The sequence below is a fragment of the Bos javanicus genome, chromosome 2 (assembly GCF_032452875.1).
Source record: "Bos javanicus breed banteng chromosome 2, ARS-OSU_banteng_1.0, whole genome shotgun sequence".
In the NCBI taxonomy this organism is placed as follows: domain Eukaryota; kingdom Metazoa; phylum Chordata; class Mammalia; order Artiodactyla; family Bovidae; genus Bos; species Bos javanicus.
The window spans coordinates 24,070,162-24,081,068 of record NC_083869.1 but is presented as its reverse complement, the minus strand read 5'-3'; the positions used below and the strand labels follow the sequence as shown (position 1 = coordinate 24,081,068).

The window sequence follows — 10,907 nt, the reverse complement described above, 5'->3', positions numbered from 1 at the left end:
AGCAGAATAAGATAGTTCCATCTGTGTTGACTTGGTCCTTGATGTGGTTCATAATTGAGTAAATGTCCAGGCTAATGCTGGGCTGCCATGAACTTGACCATGCCTTTCCTTCTGGCCCTCTCCACCTAGACTACCCGTTGTTTACTTCACTTGGGAGGGATCAACAGTATCATTCTGCTGTCTCACCCCAGGGCTGTTTGAATTTTCTTGTCTTGTGCCACAATTTGGTGTGATCAGACTACTTTTCTAGTTCTGCTTTAACTGAGAATCTGGAGGTTTATCTTGATTATGTCCTTATCCAAGCATCATTTGGGGCACTCATCTCTGATACCCTCTGCCACTCATCTCCAAAATGACAGACAGGAGATGACATTATTAAGCAATTATAAGAGGTTCAAGATCAGCCCAGACCCTCTGAGCCAGATTATACTCTGTGTGAGCATAAAATTCTGTTATTACAGATATAAAACCACTTAGGGGAGGGAGCATCAAGATGGTGCAGTGGGAAGACCTAGAACTCACCTACCCCCATGAACCCATCAAAAATACACCTCCATGTAGAACAATTCTCCCATAAAACCAATTGAAAACCAGCAAAAGACCACTTACACAACCAAAGCTGAAAAAAGATTTTCGTGTAACTGGATAGGACCAAAAAATAAAAGGCATCAGGTTGGGATCTGCACCCCTGGAAGGGATCTGTGAAGCAGGGAAGGTCCACATGGGCAGGCTCTTGCCCTGGGGAGCCCCCTTGCCTGCTGGGAGGTCTGTGAGTCAGAGAAGCTGGAGTGGCCCGGACTCTGCTTGCAAGGCGTGTGTACATGTTGCCTTGCTAGCAATCCGAGTGGAGAGAGACCAGTGCTGACAGCTGCCACCTCACCACCCTTCTCAGTCCCAAAGGTGTGTGGAGCAGGGCAGCTAGAATGTAGAGCAGGTAGACATTAAATCTCCAGCATAGACGCCCTGGGATAGGACTCTGTCTAATTATGTGGAGACAGCCTAGAGGGCCTGGGGTGTGGTTCAGGCTGAACCTCAGAGCCCCGTGTCAGCACAGGCAGAGGGGGACAGGTCCAGCATAGGAACCCACTGTCAGCACACGTGGTGGGGGATTTTGTCAGCCCACACACAGGGCAGTGCCATGCATATCTCGGGGCAGACAGTCCCTGGAGAGGAATACATAGTGGTTTGTTTCCCAGTGGGAGCTCTCTAGGGCCACCCACCCCACACTGTAACTTGAGGCCAGATCTGGGGTGGACAGGTCTTGGGAGAGGCCTGTGTGCAGGCAGCTTAAGTCCCAAGTGGTAGCACAGTCACCTCCATTCCTGCAGCCACAGCAGCCAGGCCCTAGCACCAGCCCACTCCACACCATAGCTGACAGGTTTTCAGCTTTTCTCTGTTGAGTATCATGTTGGCTATGTGTCTGAGGCCATATGACACCAAAGGAAACCATCAACAAAAAGACAACCTATGTAATGGGAGAGAATACTTGCAAATGATGCAACCAACAAGTGGTTAATATCCAAATAGCTCAAATGATTCAATATCAAAAAACCCAACCTATTCACAAAATGAGCAGAAGACCCAAACAGCCATTTCTCCAAAGAAGACAGCCAACAGGCACGTGAAGACACTTGATATCACAAATTATTAGAGAAATGGAAGTCGAATCCACAATGATGCATCACATAACACTGACCTGAATGGCTATCAAAAAATCTACAAACAATTAGATGCTGGAGAGGGTATGTGGAAAAGGAACCCTTGTACATTGTTGGTTGGAATGTAAATCGGTGCAGCCATTGTGGAAAACAGCATGGACGTTCCTTAAAAAACTAAAAATAGAGCTACCATATTATCTAGCAATCCCAATCCCAGGCATACATCCAGAGAAAACTCTAATTCTCTAATTTGAAAAGATACATGCACCCCAATGTTCATAGCAGCACCATTTACAGTATCCAAGATATGAAAAAAACCCAAGTACCCATCGACAGATGATTGGTTTAAGATGTGGTATACACGCAATGGAATATCACTCAGCCGTAAGAAAGAATGAAGTAATGCTATTTGCTGCAACATGAATGGACCTAGAGATTATCATACTAAGGGAAGAAAGTCAGAGAAAAATATAACACATGTAGGATATAAAAATAATACTTTTTAATTTTTAAAATTATTTTAATTAGAGGCTAATTGCTTTACAATATTGTGGTGATTTTTGCCATACATCAACATGAATCTGATGAATCTATATACAAAACCCAAAGAAACTAGAAACTAAACTTATGGTTACTGAAGGGCAAAAGGAAGTATGGATAAATTGTGAGTATGAGATTAACAGATATGATCTACTACACATAAAATAGATAAGCAACAAGGATTTACTGTATAGCACAGGGAACTCTATTCAATATCTTGTAATAACCTATCATGGAAAATAATCTGAAAATATATATAACAAATTACTTTGTTGTATGCCTAAAACTAATATTTTCAATCAGCTATATTTTCATTTAAAATACATAAAACATTTAATTTTGTGAATATCTTCATGGGTGGCATCTCTGGTGCCCCCTCTAAGGTAGGGCAATGGCTAAGCATACTTCCTGGGAAGTGATGCCGGGAAGAAGAACGCAGGCCAATTTAACAAGTGATGGAGTATATACTCCAAATAATATTGACTGTAGTATAATGACCCCCCAAAGAAATGGTGTTGTTGTGAAACCAAGCTTTTGCTTGGTCTTCTGATAAAATGTGCCAAGGTCTCCTCTCTCTTAGGCTTAAATTCTCAGTCAGTATCCATGACATCCACATGGCAAGGAGGATGTAGTAAGTCATACAGTCATACCATCTCTTGAATGGCCTTCTATAGTTTACTAAATCTCCATATTATGAGTTGTGCTTCCTCAAGTCCTCTTTGCTGCTAGAAGACAGACCTGTGTGTTAGCAATTAGAAAACCTGCACTAAGAAACATGAAGAAACAAGTCCTACACAATGTCCCATATGCTGCTGTGAATCATGGCAAGTCTGTCTGCCTTGCAGAGGGCGTCATGGTTGCAAGGAGCGTGTTTGTGAAATGGCATTGGTGTTCATGTGACAGGAAAGTCAATTTCCTAGATTTTAGTGCTCAGAGGTGGCAGAACACGGTGGTGATTTTTCCCTCTTTCCCTTTGTTGTTGTTGTTTTTACTTCTTTTTCTTGAGATGAAAGTCATGTAACCTAAAACTAACCATTTTAAAGTAATTCAGTGGCATCCAGTACAGCTGTACAAACACCACTTCTCTCTAGTTTCAAAACATTTTCATCACCCTTAAGGAAGCCCTGCACTATTAAGCAGTGGTGGTTTCTTTCTCATGTCAGTTTTGTAGTAAGATTTGGGATATTATTCCTGGGAGCTTATCCTAGAGTCATTTTCTGCAGTGGTAAATCACGTAAGATTGAAAGTATACAAGGGTAATCCTATAGAACAGTTTGGGTCTAGTTTTGTTTGTGGATGTTTTATCCCCCAGAGGAACATTTTAAATCAGCCAAAGACTAAACCAATATGCTTACATTTTGGGTCCAATTTAAATTCAAAATCCAACATAATGCATTTTTTTTTAAAATTTTGTGTGTTTGGAAATACAATCAAACAATTGTGAAAATGTAATTGTGAAGAAAGCTAAGCGCTGAAGAATTGATGCTTTTGAACTGTGGTGTTGGAGAAGACTCTTGAGAGTCCCTTGGACTGCAAGGAGATCCAACCAGTCCATTCTAGAGATCAGTCCTGGGTGTTCTTTAGAGGGAATGATGCTGAAGCTGAAACTCCAGTACTTTGGCCACCTCATGTGAAGAGTTGACTCATTGGAAAAGACCCTGATGCTGGGAGGGATTGGGGGCAGGAGGAGAAGGGGACGACAGAGGATGAGATGGCTGGATGGCATCACCGACTTGATGGACATGAGTTTGAATAAACTCCGGGAGTTGGTGATTGACAGGAGGCCTGGCGTGCTGTAATGGGTCACAAAGAGTCGGACACGACTGAGCGACTGAACTGAACTGAATTGGGTAAGTTGTGTTTATAGATCTTTCTCAAATCCCTGCTGTTCATACTTTTCTCCAAGATGTAGTTTGACCCAGTCAAGAATGATGGCTTCAACACACCCCTGGTTATCTTGGCATTCCTGGGTTTGCCTCAAACAAACATAAGATGCAGAGTTAGCCTGAGGCAAGCCAGCTCTCACTGCATTGGCAGTGTCATCACTGCGGCTACAGTCTGCCCCCCGGGTCCAGGCTCTATGTTCTTTCTGACTACTGGAATGAAGAGAAGTGCTCTTCCCCAGCAGTCATGTGACGGTGAACCTAGGAGTATGGCACTTGGAATGAGGTTGGCCACACTCCAAGTAGAGGCTGATCCCACGTCTAGCCATAGCAGGGCTAGCCCTAAATGAGCAGGTTGGGCAGCAGTCAACTTTAAGGACCTTGCAGGCAACAGGTGAGGGATAGGGAGCAGAAAGAAGGGGATCTCCCAGAAAGAGAATAAGAATTGGCAACTGACATTTGGAATCTGCAACTTTCAGTTCAGGACAGCTTCCTCTCCAGTATGTTTCTTGGACAATTATCTAGAAAAAATTACTTTTGAAGGGAGCTATGTTCATAGTTGTCCAAGTCCTATGAGATGGTATGTAGTTTTCATAGTGTAAAGCAAAAATCTCAGTAATTATCTAAGGATTACTAATAGTAGCCTAGCTAATACTTGACTCACCTGAGGGTAAGATGCCTAATGCAAAAAGGTCAATTCAAAAACTCCATAATACTTAATTGCATGTTTATGAATCACTGTATTTTTAGTCTGTCCATGTGAAACCAAATCCATATGTTTATCAAAGGCTGTTTTACCACCTCCAAACTTGTTTTTTTATTTATTTTGAATTTGTTTCTTTGCTTGTTCCATTTCCTTCTGTTTGATTAAAGTCATTAGTATTCTTTTGTATTATATAATTCATCTGTATGTGAGGCACCTAGGCCTTTTGGGAAAAAATAAGAAGCTATTTGAATATGAAAGTGAAAGTGTTAATCGTGTTGGACTCTTTGTGACCCCCATGGGTTTTAGCTTGCCAGGCTCCTCTGTCCATGGAATCCTCCAGGCAGGAATACTAGAGTGGGTTACCATTTCCTTCTCCAGGAGATTTTCCCAACCCAGGGATCAAACCTGTGTCTCCCACATGTGTCGGCAGATTTTTTACTGTCTGAGCCACCACGGAAGCCAGGTGAATATGATTTGCTGTTTAATGAACATGTATTTTTTTGAGTGTCTGCTGTAGAGAAGCCTTAATGAAAGGCACTAGGCCTAAAAAGACAAGAAAAGTACCCTCCTCAGGCTTTTCTGCTGCTAAGTCGCTTCAGTTGTGTCCGACTCTGTGCAACCCCATAGACTGGCAGCCCACCAGGCTCCCCCGTCCCTGGGATTCTCCAGGCAAGAACACTGGAGTGGGTTGCCATTTCCTTCTCCAATGCATGAAAGTGAAAAGTGAAAGTGAAGTCGCTCAGTCGTGTCCGACTCTTAGCGACCCCATGGATTGCAGCCTACCAGGCTCCTCTGTCCATGGGATTTTCCAGGCAAGAGTACTGGAGTGGGGTGCCATTGCCTTCTCTGAGGCTTTCCTAGGTCATGGAATTAAATTTCTCTTTCCCAGTATCATTGAATTGCCACTCAGTTGATTTGGTTCCTTTTTTAGTAGAACATTTGGAGGCTCATGGATAATTGGATATTTTCATAAACCACATTAAAGTGTATACTTTTAAATTTCTATAATGAAAAAAAAATATAAGTCCCAAATCATGGATTACTGTGAGTTATTATAAAAGCTGAAAATATTCTTGCCTCAGACCTATGTTTCTTCAAGTTAATAGTGGGAGCCTTTGAAAGCACCCTAAATGCACTTTTAATTTCCAATCAGCAGATAGCAGCAGTTGAATTCAAAACAAAGTTACAATAGTGTTCTGTTTAACACGATGATAAGTACACTCAGAATTTTTAGAAAATGATTCTTAAGTGAAAACAACACATTCAAACTGAAGATTCTCCTATTTGTCTCAGAAGGGGGAACGCTGCAATTCTTTGATCAAGTATCTTTAATTGAACAGAGTAAAAGACTGATTTTACCACTCCTCAATGTACTCAAACAACTGGCCTTTTCCCTATTAAGTATCATATTAAACAATCCAAGATTTTCTTTTCAATAAAGAAAATAAAATTTACATTTTTCTCTGATTAACTTTTATCAGGAGCATTGTCATGAAGTTAATTTGATTTACTGCAATTTATAGTGTTACTGGAGAAGGCAATGGCAACCCACTCCAGTACTCTTGCCTGGAAAATCCCATGGACAGAGGAGCCTGGTAGGCTGCAGTCCATGGGGTTGCTTAGAGTTGGACACGACTGAATGACTTCACTTTCACTTTTCACTTTCATGCATTGGAGAAGGAAATGGCAACCCACTCCAGTGTTCTTGCCTGGAGAATCCCAGGGATGGCGGAGCCTGGTGGGCTGCCATCTATGGGATTGCACAGAGTCGGACACAACTGAAGCGACTTAGCAGCAGCATAGTGTTACTGCTGCCAGCATTACACTAGCCAATGCACCCTATAATATCAAGACCACACAGAAGAAATACTCCCAAATGATTCAGAGATGTAAAAAAGGAAACATTCTTGAATACTAGGTTTATAAAATGAATATATGCATTTTCTTAAACGTTCATCATCATTGGAAGGTGTGTTTATCTTGCTATTTGTATTTGTATATGAGACCAATACAACTGTAAAAATACAAACACGTATTATCTAGAGTGTTGGGGCTGCCCTGGTGGCTCAGTGGTAAAGAATCCACCTACCAACGCAGGAGACACAAGTTCGATCCCTGGGTTGGGAAAATCCCCTGGAGAAGGAAATGGCAACCCACTCTAGTATTCTCGCCTGGGAAGCCCATGGACAGAGGAGCCTGGGGGGGCTACAGTCCATGAAGTTGCAAAGAGTCGGACATGACTTAGTGACAAAACAACAACAACCTGGAGTATTATTTCAATAGCAGAAGATATTTCTATTTTCCAGACTCCATGTATGAAAGGACCTTGGGGTTTGAGTTGCATAAAAATTGAATCATTTACTCTCAATAATCTGAAAAGAGAACCAATAAAATCAGAAATTTGGGATGAAAGAAAGAAAAACAAGGCCCTCAATGTTACATTTAGCAATGGTTTAGATTCATGATTAACAAGTCCATAATAGTTAAATCCTGAGTAGAAGATACTTCATACTCTGCAAATGTCTCAAATTACTAGTAAAATCTGCATATTATACGTGACTCTCTTGTTTAATGTTTTCCTCTTTCCTTTAAAAACAGCCAGAGAAAAACTACAAAATATCAAAACTCGACTAGCATGAATTAATCTACATGATTCTTTAAACATGAAATTTGTAGCCTGAAAGCCAAAAAAGAATCTCCAGGCCCAGATTGTTCCACAGGAAAATTCTATCAAATGTTTAAGAAATTAATGTATGTTTTACATAAACAAATTAATGTTTTATATACTCTTCCAGAAAATAGAAGGAAAGGGGACACTTCCCAAATCATTTTATAAAGCCAGTATTATTCTGATACCAAAACCAGACAAAAACAGTACAAAAAGCAATCTACACACCAATTTCTCTCAAGAACTTAGATGCGGAACTTCCCTGGTGGGCCAGGGGTTGAAAGCCCACCTGCCAATACAGGGGAAACAGGTTTCACCGGTCCAGGAAGATCTTGTATGGCACAGGCAGGGCAACTAAGCCCATGTGCCACAACTGCTGAAGCCCAAGCACCCCAGAGCCTGTGCTGAACAATAAAAGAAGACACTGTAATGAGAAGCCTGTGTACTCCAACTGGAGTGTAGCCCCTGCTTGCCACAGCTGGAGGAAGCCCATGTGCAGCAATGAAGAAACAAAAGACAATTTAGATGCAAAATCCTCGATAAAATATTAGCAAAGCAAATCCAACGATTTGTTAAAAAAAAAAAAGCATATACCATTACCAAGTGGCATTTATTCCACATAGGCAAGGATAGTTCAACATTAAAAAAACAAAAATCAACATAATCCACCATATAAAAAGGCTAAAGAAGAAAAATCAATGATAGGAAAAGCATTTGAGTAAATCCAACCTCATTCCAAATAGTCAGGGATCCACACCTTGGGAGCTGGTAGTGTTGACTCCACTCTCAGGCAACTTTTCCTGTTCTTGATATACTCCCTATTGTGCTGCATCGCGAAGGCCTGCAAGCCTTGTAGTTGCCCAGCCTCAAGACCAAAGAAAGAGCCCAGAGATGGCAACCAAGACATCAATGGTTTATTGGATAGGGGATCTCACACCCACGTCTGAAGCAAAAGGTCCTGGAGCAACATCCCACTGTAGATGGCAGACAGGACATGGCATCTTCACTAGTGGGTGTGGGGGATAAGGAAGCTATCATTTACAGGCAGAATTGATGTCAGGTTGGCTCATCAGTTACCAGGGAAATCACCAGCTAGGGCATGTCCCTAAAATCTCCTCAGATTAACAACCCTCACAACCATCCCGAGGGCAGACATATCCCTTTAATAAACTAGCAGGTGGAGTCATTCTAGAACGATCGATAGGTGGCACAGTGGGAGGGGAAATCATGTTCACCAGGCACTGGTCAAGCAGGGAATGTACAGAGAGCAAGAGAATAGCCATTCTGAGTATTCTACATATATAGAATACATTTCTTATGTAGTACACTACATAAGAAAAATTTATTTCATATCCATTGACTCAGATTTCAAAAGAAATACATGAATGGAAATGGTATAAATCAAACACAGATTTATCATAATTTTCCAAGTCACATGTTAGAAATGTGATTCTTTTCACCTAGAGAAAATAGTACTTTCTGTAAATAAATAAAGTAGTTACAAAGTTCATAATTACTCCTATGGTATACACTTTACTGGACTAAGCTAATGAGCACTGTAACATTTCTGTTCCCAAGATCCACCGTTGTACATTAACATTTGAATGAACACATTCATTATATAGCCAGGATAGCAATTTCCAGATCTAGTACTAATGTACTTCCTGGCTAAAGCTGAAACTCTTAAGAGCAATTAACTAATTCATGAGTTAATATTGTTTAGACATCAGCCTTTAGAGCTAAATGGGATAATGTATGTAAAATGCTTAGCACATTTCCTGCCATAGAGTCAGTACTCAATAAATGATAGCCACTAATAATATTACCACTTGTAAAAAAGTTTTTTTTTTTTAATGTAAAGCATTTTCAAGCTATGGATACATTTCTCAAATCCATGGTCTTATATGATGGAAACATCTGCTTGCTTTCAAAAGCCCAATCACTAATCTATCAATCCAAAGTCAATTAAAATAGTTACTAATAATTTTTCCCTGTAGTGGACTTCAGTCATCTACATACTATATATGCATGTCACTAAAAACAAATGCCACTATCCAGCATTTTACTTAAAGATGTGTCAGTGGGTAGTAGGGGAAGCTGACATCAAGACAGAGTTAGGAGGGCAAAAGGCTGATTGAGGGGTAGCCAGAACAAAATTTAGAGATGAACTGGGGAGGAAACAGCACTGGGGAGAGAGCCTCAGACTATGACAGTGGGACTGACGGTCTTGGCTTAGAGCATAATGGGGAGCTCAAGAGCAGAGCTTGCCCGTGAGGATCCCCACTAATGGCAGAGATGGCCAGCACCTTCACCATGCCGAACCAGAGACCGAGGTCTATCCTGGGTGAGTGGCCTTGGTTTGAAGGCTGAAGCAGAGTCTGAAGGCACCCACAGACGGAGCTTGTTGACTAACTGCACTTTTTACAGCTGATGAGAGATTCTTACATAATGAGGTATGGTGAAGTCATCCTGAGTTACACACAAGTTAACTTGAATTTTATGCTAACACATTCTGTTTGCAGCCTATCAAACATACATTGAACATCTGCTTTAATTATTAAAGAAAAAGGTGACTGATCAGCAGAGAAGAATGTCCATGTTGAAGACAAAGATTAAATGCCTCCTTTCCTGGCACGCCCATGCTGATTTTCGTTCAGTGATAAAACTCCCTTTCCAGGTGTCAAGGCCACACTGACTTGCTGTGTTTGTGCTGATCGGCTTTTGTTTTTTTTTTTTTTTTTTAACATTTAAGGAACGTACCACTGACTCCTTTGATGTTCTTTGTTCTGACAAGATATACAACGGTACTGAAAAAAACATGTTTCTCCAGAGTAGTTCTTCAGAGTTATCTAAGAGGCTGTCTCCTGGGCTATATGCTCTGTGTGGTTCAAATAAAACTCTTTCTTATTTCTGTTATAGATGGTTTGTTGATTATTTCTGTCGATCCAGCTAAGTGGTTAAGTTTTTTCTCTGGAGGGAGACCTGAGCAGAACATTCCCGTAACATCCTTAGGAGACATACTGGAGAAGACATGTAGAAGTAAATCTCCTATTTGACTTTTTTTTTTTTTTTGGCTGTGCCAGGTCCCAGCTGCCAAATGCAGGATATTTAGTTGTGGCATGTGGAATCTAGCTCCCTGACCAGGTATCGAACCCGGGTCCCCTGCATTGGAAGCACAGAGTCCTAGCCACTGGACCACCAAGGAAATCCCAACTTTTTCTTATTTTTGCTGTCAAATGCCTTCCTTACTTAATTGGTTTCCCTAGAGAAAGGTAGTTTTTTCATCATGCTTCTGTGGAACACCTGTCAGACAGAATTATGTAATAATCGCCTGTTTCTAATTTGGAAATATTTAGGAAAAAATCATAAAAATAAAGGTAATTGATAGAATTTTGTCAATATTGTTTTCTTCTAATGACATATCTGTTCACAAGAATTAGTACACAACAGTG

At 40.9% G+C, this 10,907-nt stretch overlaps 1 non-coding gene across 1 annotated transcript; it reads right to left on the bottom strand.

Moving 5' to 3' along the window:
• Nucleotides 1–10,587: 10,587 nt before the first annotated feature.
• On the bottom strand, nucleotides 10,588–10,660 carry TRNAG-UCC (transfer RNA glycine (anticodon UCC)). Its single transcript has one exon. It is a non-coding gene; the product is annotated as a tRNA-Gly (tRNA).
• Between the last annotated feature and the right edge of the window lie 247 nt (nucleotides 10,661–10,907).